This window comes from Cervus elaphus, chromosome 5 (assembly GCF_910594005.1).
Source record: "Cervus elaphus chromosome 5, mCerEla1.1, whole genome shotgun sequence".
In the NCBI taxonomy this organism is placed as follows: domain Eukaryota; kingdom Metazoa; phylum Chordata; class Mammalia; order Artiodactyla; family Cervidae; genus Cervus; species Cervus elaphus.
In genome coordinates, this window is record NC_057819.1 from 107,391,284 (window position 1) to 107,397,885 (window position 6,602).

Here is a 6,602-nt window from a genome sequence, read left to right on the forward strand (position 1 = left end):
TTTTCTGTTTTATTAAAGTCTGTATCCAGCAGTGCCTTCTGGTTATATGCAGGTCTTCAAATATAAATGTTTAATTAGCTAATTAACCCAAAGAAATTTTTATAGTAGAATCTAATGCAATCATTCTCAGACTAAAACACGAGTGAAGTAAGGCACATTACGGATGTGTTAAAGGAGTGTCAGTTTTAAAAAAGTGAACTCTGAAATCTTAAGTTAATTACAAATTCTGTGTGATTCATCTCTATTAATGTTACATATGATGAGTATTCCAGTATTATTGTTCTTACAAATATGACTCGGTTTCAAGAATGTGCCCCTAATATCAAGCACATTTTTTATGAATTTGGTCATCCAAACATGGGAGAATTTCTATGCTCTCTACTTGAATTGTAAGCAATGATTTCAAATGCCCTGTAATCAGAACAGTCTTATACATAAATAAAAGTAAAGCACAATATATCCTTGCAAAGCAGTTCCCAACTGAGTCACGGTTGACACTGTTTAACACAGCTTTTTCTTTTCCTAATGCGAAAAAAGCTGAGAACATGCTGCTGCTGCTAAGTCGCTTCAGACGTGTCCGACTCTGTGCGACCCCATAAACAGCAGCCCACCGGGCTCCCCGGTCCCTGGGATTCTCCAGGCAAGAACACTGGAGTGGGTTGCCATTTCCTTCTCCAATGCATGAAAGTGAAAAGTGAAAGTGAAGTCGCTCAGTCGTGTCCGACTCCCGGCGACCTCATGGACTGCAGCCTACCAGGCTCCTCCGTCCATGGGATTTTCCAGGCAAGAGTACTGGAGTGGGGTGCCATTGCCTTCTCCCGAGAACACGCTAACTGGCAAATGAATGATTCAGTAAACTGTGGACTAGACTTTGCAGGGAACGCTATGCCGCTGTAAAAATGGATGACGTAGGTCTCTAAGCGCTAGTATCAATGCTGTGCTGTGCTGTCTGTCAGACGCCTCTGGCTCTTTGCGACCCCAAGGACTGCAGCGTGCCAGGCCTCTCTGGCCATGGGATGTTCCCAGTCAAGAATACTGAAGGGGACTGCCATTTCCTTCTGCAAGGATCCTTACCACTTAGATGGAACCTGCATCTGCTGCATTGTCAGGCAGGTTCTTTACCATTGAGCCATCTGGGAAGCCGATAACAACAACACTAATATGGAAATTATATAAGATACATGAATAAAGCAAGTTATGGAAAAATACAAGTAGTATGGTAATGTTTATTGAAAAATAAGACTGTATGTAGGTGTATATTAAAGGGCTGGAAGAAACAAACCCGTCAATCATAGTTAACATCTGGTGAAGGAGAACACCTGTAATATTTGAATTATTTTATAATAAGAATTAATTATATATTATTTAATACTTAAAAATCATTAATGGGACTTCCCTGATGGTCCAGTGGCTGACTCTGCTTCCAATGCAGAGGACTGAGGTCCATCTGTTGTTAGGGAACTAGATCCCACGTGTCTGCAACGGAAAGATCCTGCCAATTTTTTTTTTAAAATAATTTAAGGCATTTATTTTTAAAAAGCATACTAATAAATATGCATACTTTTATTTTTTATCATATTTGTGTATATTAATCAATTTTGGTTTTCTTGGTTGCTCTTTTCCTCAACTATTTTAGATAGAAAAAGTGGTGGTGATTAATATCTTGAAATGTTAAAATTTCTCCAAATTATGTTATGACTTTCTAACCATAATTGTGTTAATAAAGTAATTCCAAAAGTATTATTTGGTTTTCAGTTTGAAATTAGTACTGCCCACTATATTCAAACACTAAAACTGTGGTGTCAGGGGAAAAGTTTTTCTAGATGCTACGGTCAGCTTCTGTCCTGAGCAGTTTGAATGATCACAGTTTCTTAATCAGCAGAGTTCATACTCTTCATCTAAACTCTCAAACCCGTTGTTAAATAATAATCCTAGGAGAGTTGGACATTTTCTGTCATGCACGTGGGAAAAGGAAAGGGGCCAATGATCCTTGTCGTCAGATGTAACAGATAAATCCTATTAAGAATACACAGATTTTAAAAAAAAAATACACAGATTTCAATTACAAGACTTCCCCAGAGCCACAAACTATCAACTAATATAACCCTGTAGAAATAACATCCTTACTGCAGGTTTTTTTTTTTTTTTTTTGGCTTTTGCAGAATGTGGCAACAGTTTCTAAAGATTCTGTGTTCAAATAACACTTGCAAGAAAAATTTATTTTAATCACAAACAAGTTATAGTCACACCAGTCCCAATTTTGCATCAGAGGATGGGATTTTATGACCACTCTCAACTCACCATCCCATCAAACTAATTATTTTAAATTGTGATTATAACAAACTGTTTAAAAACTACATTATTTAAGGTTGGTTATTTTAAATAGATTATTTTTTAAAATATTTTATTATTTATTTATTTGGCTGTGCCAGGTCTTGGTTGCAGCATGCAGGATCTTCTGTCTCCATTGTGGCTTGCAAGATCTTTAACTGCAGCATGAGAACGCTTATAGGCAGCATGTGGGATCTAGTTCCCTGAGCAAGGCCACCTGCATCGGAAGCATGGAGTTCTAGCCATAGGATCACCAGGGAAGTCCCTAAATAGATTAATTTAAACACTTTATGGTGCAGAACATTCTCTTTAACACATCTTCAATTCTTTCTGAAGCTCCCTTTGTTAAGACTTCCAGTTTTTAAGGTCTGGCTCTGAAATAGCTTCCTACTCAACATCACGTGCAAAGAACACATCTGTAAAGTGCCTTTTTGCTGGCAGAAATGGAGCAAAGACTGAATATGGATCTTACTTAATACTGACATGAAACTGAGGAGTGTATTGAATTTTTCTTCTTTGAAATTAAGCTATCCTGTATTTAACTTTCTTTAGGAAAATATTCAAGATAGTAATAACCTCTTCTATTTCTTGATACAACCACTTTACCATCCACACTTTTGTGTAATTGTCACAACAGCCCTGTGAAATAGGCATTAATTTCCTGTGAGGGGCCCTATTTAGGCTCAGAGCTTTTGTGGCAGAACGAGCACTGGCAGTCTGGCTTTGTCAGCCTTTGAGGATGAGGATGGCGGTGATACAAACAGTAATGGCAACAACTAATGTTTATTGCATACTTACTCTGTAGATGGGCTTCCCAGGTGGGTCTAGTGGTAAAGAACCCGCCTGCCAATGCAGGAGACACAGGTTCAATCCCTGGGTAGGGAAGATCCCCTGGAGTAGGGCATGGCAACCCACTCTGGTATTCTTGCCTGGAGAATCCCATGGACAGAGGAGCCTGGCAGGCTACAGTCCATAGGGTCACAAAGAGTTGGACACAACTGAAGCGACTTAGCACACACTCTGTACCAAGCAGTGTTCCATTAATATAAACACCCTCCTGACAGATCAATGAAGTGGTTACAGAGACTAGCTCTATCTTAATACTGATGCACCACTCTTAAACCTGCCTCACCAAAAGATGTTTATACTACAAAAAGTAAAAAGGTTTACATTTCTAAAAACCTTGGATTCTGAGACAGGCCAAGATGAAGAAGCCTCCCCAAATCCTTGAAGCACAAACACCAAAAACCTGGCATCTCAGACAAACCATGTCCTGATTTTTATGAATAAGATAGGAATATCTGGTTTTCATAAAAAAGACTACACTACCCCATCAGATTTGATTGTGTATAATAATCTGAACTCTACACGGTATCCCTTTTCATCTGCTAGCCAGTTTTTCTGGAAACCAGACTTTGTATGCATTACATGAAAGTAATGTATGCATTATTTTCACTCAGTGCTCAAAATTTGTACACAAGGAGACTTCCCTGGTGATCCAGTGGTTGACTCTATACTTCCTCTGCAGGGGGAAGCACAGGTTTGATTCCTGGTCAGGGAACTAAGATCTTGTATTTCCCATATTGGCCCAAAAAAACCCTCGTACACAGGGTTTTTTCCTTCAACCATTATCGTAGTCCTGAAACTGAACACAGAACAGCTGGTTAACTTGCCTGGGGTTGCCCAGCTGGAACAGGGAACTAGGCAATCTTTTCTCTAAGCCCACTCTGACCCTGTCTGCCATATTCCAGCCATTGCTTGACTGGTAAGCCCCTGCTTTTATTTTTTGGTTGCTCCATGAGGCTTGGAGGATCTTAGTTCCCCAACCAGGGATGGAACACATGCAGTGGAAGCGCAGAGTCCTAACCAATGGGAAGCCAGGGAAGTCCCTAGTTCCTACTTTTTTTTTTTCTAGCTCTGTCCTAGCCACTGGGAACACAGGATGAAAAATGCAGTCACTATCCATAGAAGTTTAGTTTTAAGTGGGGTTATGTGACAATTCGACAGTGGTTATCAGGCCTGGTGGAAACATGAGGAGGGGTGCACAGAGGCCGTACAGGTCCAGGTGATGGGCAGCTCACCCAGCCATAGAGGTCAGGGTGGGTCCCTGGGACCAGGTCTTGAAAAACAAATAGGATTATCTGGATAGGGAAAGAGAGCGTGGGAGGAGCACCCGTGAAAGCCATTCCAGTTATCTATTTCTGTACGACAAATTCTCATGGTCAGTGGGGCTGGCGAGCATGTTCTCTCTCAGGATCTCTTGTAGTTTCACAGAGGTGGCTGGCACTGGGTTCAACCTTGAAACATCGGATGGTTGACACCAGCTGGAGCCACAAATAGGGTTACCAGAACCTTTCATGCAGCCTGGATGTCCTCAGCTGGATTTCAAGAGTAAGCATCCTGAAGGAACCAGGAGAAAGCTATCCCACCTTCACCTGGAAGCAAATGGCCTCATTTTGCCAGTCAAAAGTTCTCCTAGGTTTGAGGGAAGAGTCTGCTTCTCTTTTTTTTTAATTGAAGGATAATTGCTTTACAGAATTTTGTTGTTTTCTGTCAAACATCAACATGAATCCGCCACAGGTGAAGAGTCTGCTTCTCGTGGTGGTTATATCAATGTCACTTCATCAGAGGATGTAGGATGGGTGATATCTTTGTGGCCATTTTGGAAAATACAATCTGCTCAGAAGGTCTGTAAGAGCCCCGAGTACTGGAGAGACTATGCTGTGTCTCTTCCCACCACTGAAATGTAACCCAAATACAAATAACTCTAGGCCACAATACAGGTGCAATGCGGTTCAGTAAAGTGTTGGCTTTCCCATAATAACTCCTCCGTCCTGAGGGTTGGGGGGATGGATATCAACCATCAAACACCTTAGGTATTTTTTCCCTCGCTTTCTTTTTTTGGGGGGGATCCCTGCTTTGTTGGTGTTCAAACTACATGTTAGGTGCTCCAGGGTGGGGGAACAGTATTCCAGGTGGAAGCAGTGGCACAGGAAAAGACAAGAAGTAAAAGAGCATGGGTAAGTTCACTTGAGTGAGTGGAGACCAGAAGATGAAGGGGGAGAGGTGATGGTGGGAGGCTGAGAAGGGGCAGATGATGAGGGCCTGGAGCACCAACGACAGCAGCATGCACTCTTCTGTTCTTGACATCCTGAGCACTTTTCATACAGTAACTCATTTAAATCAACGTTCCTGTGAGATAGGTTATATGAGTATTTCATCTTACAAATGAGGAAACTGGTTAAACAATTTCTTCAGGTCTATACCACTCGTAGGAGGCAGAAATACGATTTAAGCCTAGGAAGTCTGGCCCCAGAACCTGCGCCTTTTCATACAATATATTTATTTATTTGGCTGCACCACGTCTTACTTGTAGTGGGATCTTCAGTCTTCATTGTGGCATACAGGATCTTTTAGCTGCAGCATGTAGAATCTTTGACAGTGTGGATCACAATAAACTGTGGAAAATTCTGAAAGAGATGGGAATACCGGGCCACCTGACCTGCCTCTTGAGAAACCTGTGTGCAGGTCAGGAAGCAACAGTTAGAACTGGACATGGTTCCAAACAGGAAAAGGAGTACGTCAAGGCTGTATATTGTCACCCTGCTTATTTAACTTTTATGCAGAGTACATCATGAGAAACACTGGGCTGGATGAAGCACAAGCTGGAATCAAGATTGCTGGGAGAAATATCAATAACTTCAGATATGCAGATGACACCACCCTTATGGCAGAAAGTGATGAAGAACTAAAGAGTCTCTTTATGAAAGTGAAAGAGGAGAGTGAAAAAGTTGGCTTAAAGCTCAACATTCAGAAAACTAAGATCATGGCATCCAGTCCTATCACTTCGTGGCAAATAGATGGGGAAACAGTGGCTCACTTTATTTTTGGGGCTCCAAAATCACTGTAGATGGTAGCTGCAGCCATGAAATTAAAAGATGTTTACTCCTTGGAAGGAAAGTTAAAACCAACCTAGACAGCATACTAAAAAGCAGAGACATTGCTTTGCCAACAGAGGTCCATCTAGTCAAAGCTATGGTTTTTCCAGTAGTCATGTATGGATGTGAGAGTTGGACTACAAAGAAAGCTGAGCGCCAAAGAATTGATGCTTTTGAACGGTGGTGTTGGAGAAGACTCTTGAGAGTCCCTTGGAATGCAAGAAGATTCAACCAGTTCATCCTAAAGGAGATCAGTCCTGAGTGTTCATTGGAAGGACTGATGTTGAAGCTGAAACTCCAATACTTTGGTCACCTGATGCGAAGAGCTGACTC